The following is a 21102-nucleotide window of genomic DNA, read 5'->3' on the forward strand; positions in this document are numbered from 1 at the left end:
GTGTTAGGCTCACACCAAACACAGAAATCATCACTATTCTTTCTCTGGATAAGTTTGTTTGCATGTTAGGAAGCTTAAGAGCTGCTATTATCATTGTACTGTTATATCATTGTACTGTTACAATGATAATAGCATGAATATAAAATATATTTTATAAATATATTAAATAAAATGTGTTACATTATATTTTTACAATACGTTGTATTTTGTTGTGTTTGTTATGACCTAGGCACAAAGTGCTTTATATCACTAAGTAATATCTGTGTCATGAATTGGTTTTGAGGTTATGGTGGGCTCCATTTTACATAAACAAAACTGAGGCACAGGAAGTAAAAAATAAATTGAAAGTCACATAGCTCATAAGAGAACTTGAGCCATATTTGACTTCACAGGCTACTTTTAATTAGTATTTCATATTGGCCTAAATCTAAATTGAAATATCTCCTTGCAATTGCTCATCCTTTCTTTCTGACTCCTTCATGTCACTGTAGAAGTCTATTTACTTACAGGAAAATGTTTTCATATCCCCTTAAGTCTTCTACACATTGAGTATCTAGATTTACATTACTTCAGTCAAAGGTTTTCAAGTTATGGTCCTGAGACCTTTTCTACATTTGTCTGAAAGTGCGGTGTACAGAGGCCAAGAAATAAGATGCAATTACTCCCAGCTGTGGTGTCCTAGGCACCTTGAAAAGAACCTCTTGCTCCTTCCAAACAACCATAAAAGTTAGGCAATATTTTGCATATTTTACAAATGACAGCATTGAACACAGAGAGGCTTAGATCTTGTCCAAGATTACACAGCCATAAATTAATGGATACAAGCTTTGAAACCATGTCTGGTTGTATTTGTTACTACTGACTTGAATTAGTTAATAGACTAGAAATTCCCCATTTCTTCAACATTGTAGACACACAAAATCAACTACATTAGCTGGAAGGATCCTACTGAAGAACTAAAATCCTCCTAGCAGCTGGAGGTTGTAAATCTTAGGGCTGGAAGTTAGTGTGAGGCCAAGCTTATTAGTCATAATTAGAAGTCCTTAACATTTCAGAAAGGCTCTTTGTTGAACTGGACACTTTCTCTTGAAAGGAATAATGCAAATCTTTCAATTTATTTTATTTTATTCTGTTTTTCCTACCACAGTGAGGTAGTGTCTGGGTGAGAACATTCCTTTGCTTTTCATTTCTTCTCCCAGAGCACCCTTTTCATAGAATGTTTTTTAACTTGGCAGTTATTTTGATTAGAGTATAAAATTCGCCTTTTATGCTGAAGGATATTTTTCCAAAAGCTTCTAGAGTCATTGCAGCTATTTGGCAGCAGGTTGAGGATGGGGAATGTGTACCCACCCTTGATGGGGAGGCCCAAACCTTTGGCTGCAAGCACTGGTAGAATCCAGGGAGTGGCTAGCAGCTCTTTTTACATGCGAGGCCACTGGCCACTGAAGGCATAAAGAGGGCTTTATTTTAATGAGGCAGCTGGTAGGAGGGCTGCCTAAAGTCAAGCTATGGCAACCAATAAGACTGTCAGAAACGGTAAACATATTGCTACCCTTTTCCGAAGACTTCTCAGAATTGCCTGGGAGGTGAGTCAGCCTCCCGCATCCCAACAAAGGAGACGGTGACCCAAGGAACTTTCATCTGAGGGACTACTGTTGGTTTGCATTTTTACTTTCAAAATGAAAAGTGAGGACCTGAGGCCTTAGAAAAGGATGGCAATGCAAGTGTGAGTGGCTGTATCTCACTTCTCCAATGGGCAACTGTCCTGCTAGAAGAGGAAGCAAAACCCAACCACCAGTCAAACACCTTGAGGGCTGGACTTTCATTTAGGGACTTTGCAGATATCATCTTTGTTAATACCCACAAGAACCTTTGGTGGCAGCTAATCTTAACCACATTTTTAATATATATGTGTGTGTGTGTGTGTGTGTATGAAGATATAGATATAGATAGATAATTTCTATATGAAAAGGAAAATATTAAGAAATAGGCCTGCAATTTGAATTTAGACCCGTATTACTCCAGGCACATACTACTATGTCTCGTAGCCTCACCAGAGAATTGAAGAAACGTTTTATTTGACAATTCTGTTAGAGTTCTCGGCACAACTTAGAGTTAAATAAATAGTTCAGGTTCTAGTGAGAAAATTATTTTTTCTTTGTTATCTTTTTTCTTTTCCTTTCTGAGGCTCCTGATCTAACCCATTAATGGGAGGAAATATGTTATCTGTTCAACACCATTGCTTGGCTTCCTTTGTTTATTCACTCAACAAGACTTACTAAGCAAATCAGACATGTTTATAAGGAACGTGAATATAGAAGTAAAACTGTAAGCAGTGTCTAACCCCATAGATGATGTATTTTAATGAAAGGGAACAAATAATAAGCCAATGTTTCAACCATCCAATGGGAGTTAGCGCTAAGTGCTTTGAAAATATAGAGTAGGGTTGTTAGGGAGACAAAGAGTATGCCTACTTAGGTCTACTGGTCAGAGGAGGGTTCTTTGGGGCAATAACATTTGAGCAGAGGCCTGAACAAAATAAAACTCTACACCATACGGATATCTGAGAGAATATTCCAGGTGGAAAAACCCATTAGTATCACTTAAGCAAATGTTCCTGTAAAGGAAGGTTACTTTTGGAAGCATCAATATACTTTTAACAACTTTGCATGTTGGAGAATCTTTGCTCAGTAGATGAAGGTCAGGGTACCATGCTAGTAGCACCATGGTGACAAGATGACCCTACAGCTGCTCCAGAGAGCTATAGCCCAGCAGTGACCCTCAGAAGTGACTTTAATCTGATGAATGGGGAAAAAAAGTCCTTGTAACATGGATTATTCTGGAAAACGATCTATGTTTTAAATAAAAAGTCATAATCAGTTTAATAAAATTTTTAGGCTTTATGGGTCTTAGGCTCTCTTTCACAACAACTCAACTTAATCACTGAAGCAGAAAAGCATCCGAGACACAGGTAAACCAATGCGTTCCACTATGATTCAACCACATGGCACCAGCACAGGCTGGTTGGGAACTCCTCCCCTAGAGTTACACTGTTTGAAATCTGGATGGATGTCTGCCCTTACATGAAAGACGGCCAACTGTTAGGTTTTTTTTTTTTTGTTTCTTTCTGGTTCTTCTCTTTGCTCTTCTCTCTCTGCCTTCACTGCCTGCTTCCTGCATCGGCCCCCCTGAGACCTTATTTGGCGCTTTGCCCGTGCCATGGGCTGGTCAACCCATTATTAGTCACGTTACAGTTCTATCGAAATTAAGAGCAGAAAGGTTCTAAGTTAGGAAAAACTGTGTAAAGGGAGAAAAGGGAACCATACGTCAGACCCAAAGATAATTTGCCAATGCTTCAGAACAAGAGCTTTCTGAGAGGTATTCTGGAGGTTCTGGGATCTTTGTCTTTTTCTGTGTTGTTTGCTGAACTCTGGAGGGCTAAGTATTGTGGGTAAGGAAAATGAAATAGAACCGTAACACGAAAACCTATTTAATTGGATCCTACTAACTAAAGCCTCGAAATAACTGTTACACTTTGCTTTCCTCCACAGATTAATTTTTCTGAGAACCAAATAAATATCCACAGTCAGTCACAACTGTAAATTTATTGAGTGCCCAGTGTATGGAGCCCTTTCTCCAAGACCTCACTGCCATAAATACAAATACAACTGAGAACTAGTGATTTGAAGATGACTCTTGGGATAGCGGGCTAGGCGGCACTACACAATGGCTTTTGGGGCCACATAGGAGTGTAATCATGTTATCACCCTGCACAACCCCAAAGGGTACCATACACAATCCATCTGGCCAAACATGGCAGTCCTGAAAGGAATGATGATTGAAAACCAAGACTGAGTTTGGCAAGGAAACCACCTCTGAATTACCATCTTATTGTCTATAGTGTAATGATAGCATCTACCTCTTAGTAATTTTGTGAACATTAAATGAATAAACATTAAATGAGAACATTAAATGAATAAACATTAAATGAGAAAAGGCCTACCTCTGTGCTTGGTACATAGTAGGTACTCAGTAAAACATTTTTTCTTCCATTCAGAAGCAGATAAATGAAGGCATGCCAAACAATAGTTCATGATAAGGAAATTGGTCCCAGAAATTTTTTTTTTAAACCACAGAAAATTGGGAAAAAATAGATTTGATACCTTTTCTCCTACAAATCTAGAGGCAATGGGATTTTTTAGTTTCTGTTACCAGCAGTTATGTGTTTCCTACAACTCACTGACACCTCCCTTCCTTACTAAAGCAAAGGTCCTCTTCCCCAAGCACTCTTGCTAAGTGAAGCTGGACTGTATTAACTTCAAAGAGTGAATCCTGTCACTATATTCATGATCTCTTATATTTTTAGATAATGACAACTTACTATATAATAAACTTTTGGTAAACTGCAATACAGCTATGTAGACATTGAAGATCTTATAAAACAAGAGAGTTTCATGAATGACAAATTTTCAAAACACAAATCTGATTACGCAGTTAATTTCCCCCTCCTTAGCCTAGAACCTGCTGTTCACTTCATGTAGCCTTCAGATCATGGTCCATTCTGTCTCAGACAGCCCCTCCTCACTTGCTGTTCAGCAAAGCCTTCTCTGATAACTGTAGGCCAGTGTCCCTTAATAGGGTCAAGAGACACAAAACCCCTGACTTCTGTCTTTCTCCTTGCCACACTTAGGAATCTGCTTTATTATCTGCTTTATTACAGCATTGGGAATGTAGATTCCCAAACTAGGTACTGTTTGCTTTCCTTTCCCTGACATTACATGATTAGTTCTTGAATTGCAGAGAGGGTTTCTCTATCTTAATTCACCTTTGAATCGGCAGAATTCAGTCCACTGATCATGACTCAGCAGTCAAAGTGACAATTGCTGAATGAACGTTTGATCTACATAGGATTACAGCTGTTAAATGTGGCCTCCTCATTACTGTACAGAAACCTCTGGATTTGTCCTGAGGGTAGACTTTTAAATACATTTCTGGAGTTTTATTTCTTTGTTTTCATTAACTCCATTGATTCGTATTTCTAGCTAATTCAAATAAACTTGGTGATTTGTGATTTCTCAATTCACAGCAGATTAAAAGATAAATCAGAATATGGCATTCTTTAGAAGGGGAGCTTAAACCTGCACGTTGACTTTTACTCCCTTTGTAGTTAGAGAGGGAGAGGGAAAGTTGTCTGAAGGAGGAGCAATCTTCCCTATCTCAATCGCATGAGGTGGGCTCCCATGTGATGCGATATCCCCACAGGAGGAAACCAAAGGGAGAGTGGTGAGCTGCTGGCCAGTGGCCACCAGGCTCACAGAACTGGAATTCAAACCCATGCATGGAGAGCCAAACTCTGTGTGTGTCTGCCCGTTATGCTGTAAGTGAGTAATAATGACAACATAGAGAATAGGGAAAGTTAGATAGATGTTTCCGAGTCTAGAGAATCGTTTGCTGGCAGCATGTTTTATAAAATCCTAGGTTTCAAAAAAAATATTACGAGAGTTTGCTGAAGAATTTTGCTGTTAAAGTAAGCTTTAGGTGTGTTTATTACACTTCTGAGCTTAAATAATAAAAGTTCATTTGGACTATAATTTCTGAATCTTGATTGTATTACATGTCTCTAACATGCACTTCATCCTTTCTGCACATCTCAGGTTGGTCCTGGACAATCAGAAACCAAAGCAGAAGGCAAAGAGTAGGGTTCTGCCCCTCATTAAAGTTCTCACTTTTGGTTCTTTCACAGAAGAAAATAGGAAAACTCCTAGCGCAGAGGAAATTCTGATGCATTACTCATAGAGTTTAATCAGACCATATTGGTCATATTTCATTTCAATTCTTGATATCAGTGGTGTTCCTTAAAATAGAAAATCTTAATTTCTAAGCTGTAGAATCAATAGATTTCTCTGCAATTTCTTTCAGTTGGCATTTAATAACAGCACTAAGTAAATTTCCAACATATAACTGAACTCAACCCATACTGTTGACAAATTGAAAGTTTAATCTACCTGGCAGGTTAAAAAAAAAAAGCCAACTTTTTTTTTATTCAATTATGTCACTGAAAGAACTCAGGAAGTTGAGTTCAGATGTTTTAATCACTGCTATTTTTGAAGCCCTACACTAAGCCTTGCAAGGGGCATAAAGGTGACAGACATTTAAACACAAGTGTAATACCCTTTTATGAATACAAATATAGTTGTTCAAAAGATAGAAATGATAAAAAGAGGAATGTATACGTTCTGTCTAGAAGATGAATTGAAGACTTTACTCTAAAGGGGATGTCTCAGTTAAGTTTCGACTATTAATAATACGCAGGAATTTGTGAGGTGTGTACAGGTCTGGAGAGGGGGTTCAAGCAGAGGCAACTGGAGGTGCAAAAGCAAATAGGCGTGGATTTATTAGCCTGATTTGATCATTCCATAATGTATACATGTATTGAACATTACATTGAATCCTATAAATATATACAATTATGATTTGCCAATTATAAATAGAATTATGCCTAAAAAATACACAAATGGGCATGGACCAGCACGACGTCTGAAAAAAGACAAAAGGAATTGTGCAGTGCTGCAGCTGAACATGCAATGGGTGAACAGGTTCAGCCCCTACGTTTTGCCGTAGGACTGCAAAACAAGAGATGAGACAAGGAAAAGTGAATATTAATGTTATTGAATACTGAGGTGGGATCAACTCAGACACTAGAAAACACTCAAATACTTAAGACTTATAGTAAAGCTTGGCTTACACCTGTTCATTACTTTGGGATGATTTAACTAAATAAACCATTTAAAAATCTTAAAATATTTTTAATAAATTTCCAGAGGCACAGTGGATGCACTTATATATTCCCTATCCAAATATTAATCCCCACTCATTGTTAAGTCCTGGAATAAATACAGATACTTCAAATCCTGGATTGGTAAAGTTAACATTCATTCTTAGAAGAAAAAAAAGCAAAAAGACTCAACACTATTAAATCCTACCACTAATTAAAATTCGGAAGAGATTTAAATTAATATCCAGAAATAAGCCAAAAGCTCAAAGAAATGAATACAAATGTCAGGAAATGGTTATATTTTCCAGCAAATATCATTAATGCATTCTAAACACATCTGCTTCAGACTGCAGTTGACCGTGCAAGAAGTCACTCCCGTAATGACTTAGAAAGGGACTGACTGAGCAAAACATTTCAATTCTGGAGACTTATTCTCAAAACTTGGATTTGACGTTTTCAAAAATGAAGATAGGTTAAATGCATGGCCCCAGCTGTATCCCTGAAATTCCTCTCCATGTGTTTCAAAGATTTTTTTTTTTTTTTTTTTTGATGAAGTCTTGCTTTGTTACCAGGCTGGAGTGCAGTGGTGTGATCTCGGCTTACTCCACCTCCCGGGTTCAAGCAATTCTCCTGCCTCAGCCTCCCGAGTAGCTGGGACCACAGGAGCGTGCAACTACGCCCAGCTGATTTTTGTACTTTTAGTAGAGGTGGGCTTTCACCATGTTGGCCAGGATGGTCTCGATCTCTTGACCTTGTGATCCGCCCACGTTGGCAAGATGTCTTTTTTAACAGCATTCAAGATATTCATCAACCTGGCAGAAATTCCGGGGACAAGTTGTGATTTTTGCCATTAAGGCAAACCTTGAGTCCACAGACTGCCCTGGATGAACAAATTGGGATCGTGTCAAGAAGGCCAGAGGTTGGCCCTAGGATAAGCCATACCTCTTCTTCCTACCTCTAAAGTTGAAATTGAATTGTCATGAACATTATTTTGCATGGTGGCCGTGTGTGCACTTTGTATAAGGAGCTCTGTCTTCTCACATGATTCTTTCCCTGCTGCCCAGGAGAGGGCCCACCTCCATTGCCTTTCCCTCAGACTCTCACATGGGCTTGTTAGCTCATCTGCCCCTCTCCAATGTGGCCCTACTCCAAGTCCTTCTCGATGCTGCTAAACTATTAACTTAAATGAGTATCTGAATAAATCCTTTATGAACTTCCTGTTGGCTGTAGGATAAATGATCACATGCTTTAGCCCTGCATTCATAATGAGACCCAGCATACTTTTCAAAAAATGGCCTTCTAGTCAAGCTGCTTCCAGCCTCCAGGCCATCCCAAGCTCTGTCCCTGCTCTGTCCATTTGAGCTTGCTGACTCTCTGCCTGATAGTTCATGTTGCTGTTTCTTGCTCAAATCAAGATAACAAAACAAAAGTGCTTCCATTGAGAAACTTCCCAAGATTCTCAGAAAGGTGGATAGCCTGACCCTTGCCTCCCGCATAAGTGGCCCTCTCTAATTTGACTCGGGACTCCTTGAGAAAGAACCTATGCTTTATTATTCGTGGCCTCCAGAGTGAAGCCTAGAACCTGGAGTGAAGTCCATGTTTGGTAAATGATGGCTGGATTCCACTGGAATTATGGGCCAGGTGTCAACCACGCTGAGATACATGTAAGTGGCCTTTCCTGTTTCCTCCTGGCAATTCTGAGCAGCTTAACTGAGCTCAGCAAGAGGCAGAGTTCAGTCAATTTTGTTCCATGATCTGCAGGCGTGTGATAGAGGATGGAAGAGCGCAGCCACTCAAAGAAGGACTCGCAGCATGAAGTTTAAAGGCATGCATATGGGCTGGCTCACAGGCTGATCCCACAGGACTTGGGGATTTTCTCCTCTCAACCTGTGAGTCTCTGTGGCAACCACATTTCCCCAAGCTTCTTTCAGGGGAAAGAGACTATTTTAGGTAATGAAGACTTTGGTCACGCTTCAAACCTACCATTCTCAGGAAAACAAAAATTGAAGTCCTTCTTTCTAAAAACTTTCCCATTCTCTTTACTCTTCTTTCTACTTGATCCAGTACCTCTGTGCTGAAGGAGGCTGCTGGAGCCAGGGAGGCACTCTCTCTAACACCTGGAAATGTTCCAAAATGCCTATGGTGGGTGAAGTATAGAGCAAACCCCCACACTTCACTCCCAAAGCTGTCTCATTTTGGCATCAGGCTACATAACCACACTTTTCTGTCCCTGCTAAGTCAAAATGTAGCACTTACCTCTCTGCAAATTTGTTATGCAAATATTCTTTTTAGGGCCTTTGATTAATAATGGTAGCACACTAAAGTGGAGAATACAAAAACACTAAAATGCATATATAAATGTATATACATATATATAACATATATACAGAGAGTGAGAGAGAAAGGGGAGAGAGAAAGACAGAGAGAAAAAACTTGTCTTGAAACCTTTTGAAGGCTGTAAGGCAGGTGCTGTTTACCAGATTGTGCAAGGGGGGAAACTGAGGTTCAAAGGGTAAGTTCATTTCTCATGAGCAGTGAATGAACAGGCTGGACTTGAACTCTAGTTGACAGGACTTTTGGTACTTTCTCTAAATGACCCTGCCATGCATCTTCTCCAGAAAGCACAACTAATTATACATGTAAGGCAAAGTCCAGAAAAAAGAATTTGTGGTAAAAAGCAGTGCAAGTTTCAGTGAGAAGTTGTTTTCTCCGCCATTTCTATTCATCATGCTTTCAGCTTTTCTTGGGTTATTTCTGCTTAGTGGAACATCAATATCTTTATGCTCCACTATTTTATTAAGTATATTAAGCAGGGGAATTGCACTCACAAAATGTACTTTAAAAAATATAAATGTTCTGCAAAGAGAGGCAGTGTTAGAATTGTTATCATTGTTATGAGCATTTCTCTTGCTGTAGTTTGATGGTTTGTTGTTTCATCTAATCTTTTTAATTGTACATAGATTGGGTGGAGCCTACTAATTGCTTCCTCAATATCCATTTTCCCTTTCTTCTTAATTGATGAGGCTTCTTGTGTTTGCTCATTGGCAATGTTCTCATCTAAAAACTACATTTCTCATTTTCCCCTGTGGTTAAAGACGGCCATGTGACACACTTTGGGATAACAGAGTAAGCAGAAATCACTAGGCAAACTCTTACAAAAGACCCTTAAAAAGTGGACTTGACTGGTCAATATATTTTAACCACTTTTCTTTCCATATTTGCTTTTCTAGAATGCAGACATAGAGGTTGAGATTGTTGGGAATTGAGCATCTTGTGACTATACAGACAGTGCTTACCAAGATAGACACAAGGACTTTGTTCTCAACATCCTTAAGCCAATGAACCATAGCCAACAAAACACCTACTCAGTAACTTCTTATGTGAGAGAATAAAAATAAACATCTAACTTGTTTAAGCTTCCATTATATAAATTTTCTGTTATGTGTTGCTAAACTCAACCCCTCAGTGACATAGCCATCCAAAAGGAGCAAAGTATATTGTAAAAGTCCCAGACTAGAAGTCTGAGATCTCTTCATTGGTCTTCTGGCCACAACTCTTTTCTTTATGCCTAGTGAGTCTCCACATTTTAGCTAGATTAGTCTTTCTACTGCCTTATTCTAAATATTACAACAAATTTTCATTGTTTAAGGGCAAATTCCAAAACACTTGTAATTAGAAGTCCCTTCTAGATCTGGCCCCTGCCTACCTCCCCATCCTCATAACTCATTTCATTGCCACTGTCTCTGCCCTGAAGCCACAGTGATCTTATTTCCCCAGTGCATGGTTATTTGGTTTTCCATCCTGATTGCTATTCCTTTTGCTCAGAGCATTCTCCCCATCATGACTTTCTCTTTAAATATCAAAATAAATGGAACATTGTTCACAAATACCTTTTATGTCACTGTGGTTATCCCCTTTAGAAAAATTGCATTTACTCTCTTAATGTCTTGCTCACTGGACTGTTCCCAGAGTCTTGTCCACTGGACAGGTGATAATGAGAGAAGGGGCCCTGATGTGTCTTCTTTATAGCAATATCCCTAAAACTTATTCTAGTGCTGGGCATAAGGAAAACACTCAACTTATTATATGAATGTAAACTTCAGAAAGTCATCTCTCTTGTCTCAGAGTTTTGCCTCTGGGAGAAACCTAAATTAAGGCTTCAAATGCAAATTTATTTAGAAGGTGATCCCAGGAAAAGCTAGGGAAGTAAGAAAGTAAGGGACAGAAAAAATAAGAAGCTAACAAGGAACATATTATTATATCAAGAAATGTTTGATCATGCACATTTTGGCACTGTGGACAGCTTATTCCACTGAGGAATTCTGAAAAACAGTGGAGAACAAATCTGAGTTATATTGCCAAGGGGCAAAGGAGCTCTGGGGCGTTAAGCAATCAGCTCCAACCAAGCATTGATTAAAAGCTGTTGGGTTGTGGTGGTAATGACACCCCAGCACTGCTGGCCTGCTTGGTATGCAGGTAGGGAAAACTTGTCTTCTAAAGAACCCCAAACCTTCTAGGGAGACAGCTTGGATTCTGGCAACTGACAATGAGGGAGTGTGAACGGATGATAAATACTGAGGGGATCCTAATGGACACCCACAGAGCGCCTCACATCACTACACTTCTCTCAGCCAATACTCCCCATCATAAAATGGATTTGGCAGCTGCCTGGAATATTTCTCCAGATTGAACTATTGAATCTATTTGAAACACGAACCTTCTGATTAATCTTTAATAGAATAATATTGTTCCACACAGGCGTATTTCCTTGGAAAATGGAGAGTCCTTTCTTTTTATGTTAAACTGAAGTTGAAATATCATTTTTATTATATATTACATCGGTCTCTGTCAAGTCACCTAGAGCTAAGACTTGATGGGGATTTTAAGATAGGCATCACTTTGTCTACTAGTTTGTAGTTGCAACAAATAGGAAAAAATCTAGCACAGGCTAGTTTGCTGAGCGATGATGGGTACCATGGACAGAGGCAAGGCTTCTGTCTGGAATAAATCAAACTCTCTTCACCTGGCCTAGCTATAAAGTTGGGTGAACCTGGATACAGGTAAGAGACCTTTTTCTCATCCATAAAATAGGAATGATAACTTATATCATGCATATTTATCATGAATGCTTGTGACATAAATATATATATACACACACACACACACACACACACATACATATTCTATACATAGAATAGAAATTTGGCATCACATTATCTGGGTTTCTTTTCCAGGCACGCCACATTAGGAGTACCTCTTAATCTAAGTTTCAGTTTCCTCATTTGCTTAATGAGCTTTATAATGGTATGCTTCTTATTTTGTTTTAGGAATTAATAAAGTATATTTTAAAAGTTTCTGGCATTCAGAAGGTGCTCAATATAGGCTAGTTACAATTATTTTATTGGCATTAATATTAATAATAATATCATTATTTTCAAGCAATTATTGCTGTGTAGTTTTTATCAGCCTTGCACCTTTGTACCTGTGATCTTTACAAAAAGTGAACATATCTCTTGATGGTAAGCTTTGACTAGCATTTTTTGCACCAAACTCTATGTGCAGATCATCATTCAAGTATTTGGAATTTTTTATCCTGTGGGAATTTTTAATTTAGAATGGAGCCCAGGGCTTCAAATGATCCATGCAGAGAGAATGGGTGATAATTTGGTATTCAACCTTAAAGCAAACTTTCATTCATCTCAGATCTTTGCCCCTTGTCTCCCATCACTATCTTGCTGATGGCTGCTTCTAAATGAAGCATTGCCATAAATTGTAATGGGTAACCAGGAGTCATCAGTCCTTTTTTGAGGGTCAAGTCACTAAATGGTAAAATCGGTAATAGTCTTTGCGTCTTCACCCAAATCACTACTGCAACTCCAATAAGTGTTGATCTAGCACATTCGCACGTCACCCTGAAACACCTCTAGGGTGCTTTAGCCTTAAGGTGCAGAGCTGATATATTAAGAAGAATGTCTTTTGCATTGAGGCTATCAGAAGTTTCCCTTCAACCATGACTTTAATTGCCGATTACAGATGGAAGTCAAGTTTGCAGGGAGCAGAACGTTCATGAATAAGGAGCGATGAAAGTTCAATGCATTTTCTATGAGAGGCATAGTGTTACTTTTAAAGATCAAACTTGGCTCAGATTTGTCACGGCATTTTAGAACTTGAAGGTATCTAAGGGGCCTTCTGGTTATAATTGCCTTCTTTTGCAGATGAAATCAGGCTCAGAGAGGTTAATTACTTGCTCAAGGTCAGCTATGGCAATGCTTCTCAAACTTTGATGAGAATAGGAATCCACCTGAGTGGATCTTGTAACAATGCAGTAGGTCTTGGGTGGGATCTGAGATTCTGCATTTCCGTAAGCTCAAAGGGAATGCAGCCGCTGCTGCTTCATGAATGACTCTAAGTGGCAAGGGAATTCTATGACAGCTAAATGAGAATGCAGACATTTTTGATACCTCATTTATCATTTTATTTTATGTACTGAATTTTACCTTGTTGCTGAAAATGGAATGTCCAAAACCACCAAGGCTTAGACTGATGACTGTCATTAGTCACTTGGGGAGGAATGGTATACTTTTTAATTAATCAGATTAAACATGTATAAACATTTAAGCAAATTGTCAACAAATCTATTGGTTAATCCATTTGAATGCCATCAACAGGCCTAAGTATTGTGTGGTGGATGCTATGATGTGTCACACAGAACTTCTCTCAGGATGACAGGATGGAGCTCCAGCTGTGAAAGTGCTGCTGCAGATAGCCGTCAGCTTCCAGTTCCTGTAAAAATGGCCTCAGCTTCAGAGAGCTCCACTACCCAAGCTCATGCCTTTCCTGGGGTGTTCTGCATCCAGTGACTCTTCCGTGGACTTGCCAGGTAGTCATTCTTCCTGGTCCCCAATTGTGTCATTGGAATAAACATTTGTTATAGGATTAATTGTGTTCCCTCAAATTTATATGTTGAAGTCCTAACTCCCTAGGACCCAAGAATACGACCTTACTTGGAGATAGGCTTTTCAAAGAGGCATTTAGGGTAAAATGAGGTCATATAGATAGGTCCGAATCCAATATGATTGATGTCTCTATAAGAACAGGAGATTAGGATATAGATACACACAGAGGGAAGGCCATGGTAAGATGCAGGGAGAAGATGGCCATCTGTAAGTCAAGGAGAGGGTCTTTGGGAGAAACCAACTTTGCCAACACCTTGATTTTGTACTTCTGGCCTCCATTATTGCGAGAAAACAAATTTCCATCATTTAAATCACTCAGTCTGTAGTACTTTGTGATGGAAGCCCTTGAGAATGTTTTACAACATCCTTGGTGGTTGTCACAACTCTGCAGGTTCCTTGGCTTAATAGGTAAGGGCTTTTGTAATGGGGAAGGCCAAGTAAAAGTCTCTGAAACTGGATGCCCCTTGCCCAAAGGAGTAAATCTAAACAATATTGCATAGCAAAGGAAATGGCAGAAATTAATATCACTCTTAAAGACTTAAAGTATGCGGCAATAGTGGCTCCATTATTTTATAACGTAATGTCTCAGTCTAGATCCTGCAAAACCCACATAGATTCTCATGCACAAACTCTTGCCAGTTGGTCCAAAGAGTGGCCCCAATTACAGATGCTAGACCATGCGTGGGATGTTACTAAAGCAGGTTAACATATTTCCAGGTACATTGCGTGTGTACATCAATTTAGCAAGTCATTCTTTTAGATCTCTACTAGAAAGAGGATCAAAGTTTGTATTGCTCTGGAACCAACAATAACCCAGCTCTGAACTGTCCTGCTCAGGGCTACATTAACTTTCCCCTGCTTTAATACATAGTCCTGATCTGAAGATTCTAGGAACAGCAGGACATTCTGCAGCACAGACACCAGTCTGTGATGTTCATGACATTATCCTAGTCAGATAGAATGAGCAAGACGTGGCTAGTTCATTGGAAACTTTCTTAAGACACATGCACACCAGAGGGCAGGAGATAAACCCTTCAAAGTTCCATGCCTACAGGTCTTCAGATGTTTATTTTCTGCCAGGACAGGGATAAAAGATGCTGAAACATGTTTACATCTAGATTCCTTAGCCTCACAGAAATTTTCCCATTGTAGATTTAAAAAATAGCTTAGGGATTTAAAAAATGATATTTTATGTTAGTGTCTGTCTTCTCATGGGCTTTAAACTACATGAGAATCTGACTGGCTATAACTAAGTTAAACGTATTTTCTCCCTGTTACTTGGGAAAATGTTTCTTTTTGATGATGAAATGAAGCAATATATATGAGATATGTAGTGCCTGTTATGTAATAAGCTCAACATATCTTAGCATGTCAATTTTTTGTTAGCTATTGGTGTTCAATAAATTTTTATTGAGTGTTTACCACGTTCCAAGCTTGATTAAAGAAAGTCATCTTATAATATCAGAGTTTAAAGAACACTTAAGTTTAATTTTAATAGAGCTGTTTCAAGGATAAAATAAGTTAAGGTAGGTTAAATACTTAGAATAGTTTCTGGTACATATTCACTCCTCAAAAACGTTAAATATTTTTAATATTAATTTTCTTTTTCTACAGGTAAACAAAGTAGGCTTGTATTTTGGGTCTTGATCTTCTAGAAAATAAGGGATCCTTGTGAGTTCTAGATTATCAGAGAAAATTTTAGGAAAATTAGCCTGGCAGAGAAGAGTGGAAAAGCATTAGGTGACAAAAAGGCTTCAGCTAGGCCAGCATCTCTCAGCCTTGGCACTACTGCCGTTTGGGCCACATAGGCTTTGTTGTGGTATATTAGTCCAATTTCATGCTGCTGATAAAGACATACCCAAGTCTGGGCAATTTACAAAATAAAGAGGTTTAATGGACTCACAGTTCCACATGACTGAGGATGCCTCACAATCGTGGTGGAAGGTGAAAGGCACGTCTCACATGGCAGCAGACGAGAGAAGAGAGCTTGTGCAGGGAAACTCCCCTTTATAAAACCATCAGATCTCATGAGACTTATTCACTATCATGAGAATACGACGGAAAAGACCCACCCCCATGAGTCAATTACCTCCCACCACGTCCCTCCCACAACAAGCGGGACTTGTGGGAGCTACAATTCAAGATGAGATTTGGGTGGGGACACAGGAAAACCGTATCATGTGGGTAGCTGCCATTTGCATTGTAAGATATTTAGCAGCACCTACACTCCCCAGTAGAAGCTCCCCAGTTGTGACAACCAAATTGTCTCCAGACATTGACAAATATTCTTGGAGTAGGGTGGGGGTAAAGATGACTGTGGCTGAGAACTGCTGGACTAGATAGAAGGAGGGATCTGCTTGAGTTGGGGCAGGAGTCAAGGAATCATTTTTTTTGTTTTTATTTTTTGACGTGAAGTCTCACTCTGTTGCCCAGGCTGGAGTGCAGTGGTATAATCTCAGTTTACTGCAACCTCCACCTCCCGGGTTCAAGCAATTCTCCTGCCTCAGCCTCCCAAGTAGCTAGTATTACAGGCCTGTGTCAGTATGCCCAGCTAATTACGCCCAGCTAATTTTTTTTTTTTTTTTTTTTTGTATTTACAGTGGAGACGGGGTTTCACCATATTGGCCAGGCTGGTCTCGAACTCCTGACCTTGTGATCCGCCTGTCTCAGCCTTCCGAAGTGCTGGGATTACAGGCATGAGCCACCACTCCTGGCCTGGAATCTATTGTTAGAAAATATCACAGGGAAGGGTCTGGGGGAACTGGATGATTCATTAATTAGGAGTCAAGGAAAAGAAAGAATTGAAGATGATCCCAAGTTTTGTGTTTGTTTCCTGAATACTTGTGGGTAACACTAATAATGTGTGTAGAAAGAGGGAAGCTGACTTTTGGTAGGAATAGGTGAACTTTGGTTTTTTATTTTCTAAAAATTTTCTAGTGGAAAATTTTTTTCTAGTGGAAAAGAAGTGGGGGCTAATCACAACTACTTATTTTTGTGCCAGGTAATTTTGCATATGTTATTGCACTTAATCTCCTGACTACCTGAGAGCAAATCATCATTTTCCTTTTTCTATATGTAGTATGAGATTCCAAGACCACGTGACCTTTCTAAAGCCACAGAGGTTTTAGGTGATACAGCAGGATGTGCGCCTGTATTTCCTGACTCCAGACTCCATGTTGTGCCTCTTGTCCTCCACAAAAGTGAGTCCTGGGAAGATATGTGGATTGTCCCAGCATAAAGGAAGAGAGAGACTCATTTTTTCCCAGGTGGTGAGTGTATCAGAATCACATCGCCTTAAATGTGTCTAGAGTTAGCATTTGCATGACTGCACTCCCAAAGAGGCTCTCACTTACATCTGGTCTTTTCCAGCAAGCAGACAACTCCAGCATGCAGTTGGAATTTGACACCCAATGCACATACTGACACCACCAGTGAATCACATGCCTGTGTTTTCTCGGCTTTAAACAGAAGGCGGATTTTGACAGCGGAGTGCCAATTCACCTCTAAGGACCTATTACTAATATACTTTCTTTCAAAGCTGCTTTCTTTATGGCCATGTTAAAATTCCTTTCTAGATAGTCAGTTTGTGAACATGTGAATCTGGCAGGGGGCAGCAGGCCAGAGATGGACATGAGGCCAGTGAGCAAAGCAATGTGGGCACCCTAGCTGCTAGAGTGAGGTAATTTTTCTTGAGGATTGTGCTGTGTGTGTTGATTCCCAAAATGCCTATCTTTGGCTTGGTAGTTTAGTGTAAAAATTAAAGGTAACAGTTAATCCAAAAACAACCTTTCTGCAGAAGGTGACTCAAAAGCCAAAAGATATGTACTGAAATACACCAAAGATGTCTCAATGGATTCACAATACATTGTTGACAGCAGTTGCTTCTGGGAAGGATCAGGAGTGAACGTGTTCAGAACTTACTTTTCACTGTATGTGTTTTTTGATTATTGCAATTCTTCATCATGTGAATGCATTATTTGAAAAAGAAGCACATAGTGGTAGAAACTGCTAGAGTGGCAACTCTTGGGTTGTGGGTAGTGAGCAGAAGGAGACATATGGGGGTTTCTAAAGGCAATGAGAATATTCTGCTTCTGGAGCTGGATAGTCACTTTGCGGACATTCATTGAGCTGTCCACTAATGGTACGTGCCCTTCTCCGGAAGCACATTTTCATAAAACATTCAAAACAAAATATGTTGAAAAGTTAAGCAAAAGAGTCCATTCCAGCAAATTTGGTAGACTGAGTGGTTTATCCATTTATATATTGATTTAGTATTTTTAAAATTATCCTTTTTATAACACAGTTTTGTTTTTTTAAACTTAAGATTATCTTTGTGTTTGCTTTGTGACACAAGCTGAGAATAGAAAGGTGAGTAAGCTAAGCTCATTCTCTTTGAGAAGACCTGGCTTTGTGATGGGGAAAGAAGTTCTATTACAACGAAGCAAGGATTTCCTGGTGTAACTAATTACCACAAACTTTGTGGCTTAAAACAACGCAATTATTCTCTTAGAGTTTCTAGAGGTCAGAAGGGCAATATAGTCTCATTGAGATAAAATCAAATTGTCAGTATGCCTGGGTTTCTTCATTAGGTTTCAGGGAAAATTCAGTTTTTTTTGCCTTTTCCAACTTCCAGAGGCCAGTCGCATTTTTTTGACTCATTGTTCCCATGTCCATCTTCAAAGCTCATAACTCCAACCCCCGTTTCTGCTGTCTCATCACCTTCTCTGACTGTGACCACTTGCTTCCCTCATTTCTTTCTCTCAACACAGTGGGTGATTAGTTTAGCACTAACAAGATGATCCAAGATTATCTATCTCAAGATCCTTAACTTAATCACATTTGCAGAGTCCTTTTTGCTGTCCAAGGTAGCAAATTCCAGGGTTCTGGGAATTAAGACAAGAATATCTATGGCGTCCCATTATTTCATCTCTATAGTGTATATTATAAGTGGCTTAAAGTAAAGGAAGCAGTGAGCATAGTCAGCGTGGGGCTTAGGTAGAGATGGGAGGCAGCAGGTAGCAGGTAATACTTCAAGTGACCTGAAGGAAGGGTAAGCATCAAATGGAAACAGGTTGACATGAGGGCCCACAAGGATGCCAGAGTTGGGGAATTACATACACAAACTGCCATGAAAGTGTTATGAGTGTTGTCTAACAGGCTTGCCTGGGTCCAGCTCCCACAAAGGACTTTCCTAGGGAGGGAACTTTCTAACCAAATCTGCAGGACAAGTAGGAAATGAATGGAAAAGAAAGGTAAGGGTGAACATTTCAGGCAGAGGGATCACTCTGTGCAAAATTCAGAAGGCAGGAGGGGAGGAGCACTAAATGTCTTAGAATTTGATGGGCAACAATATGGCCTAGCTCAAGGAGACAGAGTTACAAGAAAAAACTCAGGATGAAGCCCAATAAACTAAGGAGAGAAACTGCAGCTGTGGCGCTTCAAGTAGCATCTTGCAGGAGGGAACAATTTTAGGTCAACATTGAAATCTCACCCATTTCTAGGCAGTTCCTCGTCAGCAGCATCTTTATGATAATAGACAGAAACACATCTGCTTTGAATTTTTAGAGGCATGAGAGAAAAATAATTTAACTCTCCCAAGCGCCTTTCACATTCTAAAAATGACCTTCGGATGTATATGGAGAAGGGCTGCAAATTATGAATTATGTCTATGTCATCATCTTGATTCCTGCACAATTAAGGCTCTTCATTTATTCTAGGTAAGCCCAGAGTTAGAGGTCCAATGACGTTACACACAGGGCACTTACAACTCGGATACGATTGCTACCCATGCTAGTCTTTCACAGCAGCTATTGTCCTAGCATTCAAGTCCTCCCCAAAACATGCCCTACACTCATTCTAGCTATGCTGCCTATTCCAATGCTGTTTTCAGAGTAGACTCTGTTCCAGCCAGACTTTTTTATTCCCCATTTCTCCAAATAAATAATCTATTTTCCCCATCTCCCTGCCTTTCCTTCCGCCATCATTCCACCCACCATCCCTGGAATGAACAACCCGTTCTTCAGGGTTTTAGAGTCTTCATCTTCTAGTTAAATTCTTCCTGACTGAGCCAAGACATGCAATGTGCATCTATCTTAATTCTTGTGACATTATTGGAACAGTGAGGCAGGATGGAAAGAAGTGAACTTTGAAATTCATGAGCTCAGGCTGACCAAGTGATAGCTTGGGGGAAAATAATCCAATCCCTTGAATTATCATTTTCTTTACTTTATGAATGAACAAACAAAAGCAAAACTAGTGTATTCAAGAGGGAAAACACTCTTCAACTATCATCTGCCAATAGCTTGTTGGGGCTTCTTAGGGATTGAGGAAAATATCCTTAGGGTTTATTGGCTGTGTTTGCTGACATGCCTTGATGGGACCAGTTGGGTATGAAAGATGATAATCCCTCTGCCCTAGAGCAATGTCAAAAGAGCAGAGCAAGGCCAAAAAAGGTGCATTAGTCAAGGTTCTCCAGGGAAACCGAAATAATAGGACGCATACACACACAAATATATAAAGAGATCTGTTTTTAAAAATTGGCTTATGCAATTACAGGAGCTGAGAAGTCCAAAATTGTCACTATTCCATACTGGAAATTCTAGCGAGAGTTGATGTTTCAGTCTTGAATCCAAAGACAGTCTGGAGGCAGAACCCCTTCCTCATTAGGGACTTCAGTCTTTCATAAGGCATTCTACTAACTGGATGAGGCCCATCCATACTCTGGAGGGTCATTTACCTTACTCAGAGTCTCCTGATTTAAATGTTAATCACCTCTTAAAAATACCTTTACAGTGACATTCAGTCTTGTGTTTGACCAAAAAGCCAGGACTCATGGCTTAGTCAAGTTGACATGTAAAAATAACCATCACAACAGGTGACCCCTTCTAAGAACTTAATAGGATTTGCAGATATGTTTTCCTATTTCTTAGGTTGTGTCTTCACTCTGTTGATTGATTTCTTTGCTGTGCAGAAGATTTTAGTTTGACATAATCACATTTGTCTATCTTTGCTTTTGTTGCTGGTGCTTTTGGGGTCACATCCAAAATATATGTCATTGCCTAGAGCAATATTATGAAACAATTTCTCTATTTTTTTTTTTTTTTTTTGCCTAGTAATTTTACAGTTTCAGGTCTTATGTTTAAGTCTTTAGTCCATTTTGAGTTGATTTTTGTATATGGAATGAGATAAGGGTCTAATTTTAGTCTTCTGATTGTGAATATACAGCTCTCTCAGCACCACTTACTGAAGAGATTGTGTTTTCCCATTCTGTGTTCCTAGCACCTTTATCAAAAGTCAGTTCATTATAAATCTGTGAATTTATTTCTAGGCTCTCTGTTCTGTTCCATTGGTCTGTGTATCTGCCTGCTTCTC

This window comes from Mandrillus leucophaeus, unplaced genomic scaffold (assembly GCF_000951045.1).
Source record: "Mandrillus leucophaeus isolate KB7577 unplaced genomic scaffold, Mleu.le_1.0 Scaffold317, whole genome shotgun sequence".
In the NCBI taxonomy this organism is placed as follows: Eukaryota; Metazoa; Chordata; class Mammalia; order Primates; family Cercopithecidae; genus Mandrillus; species Mandrillus leucophaeus.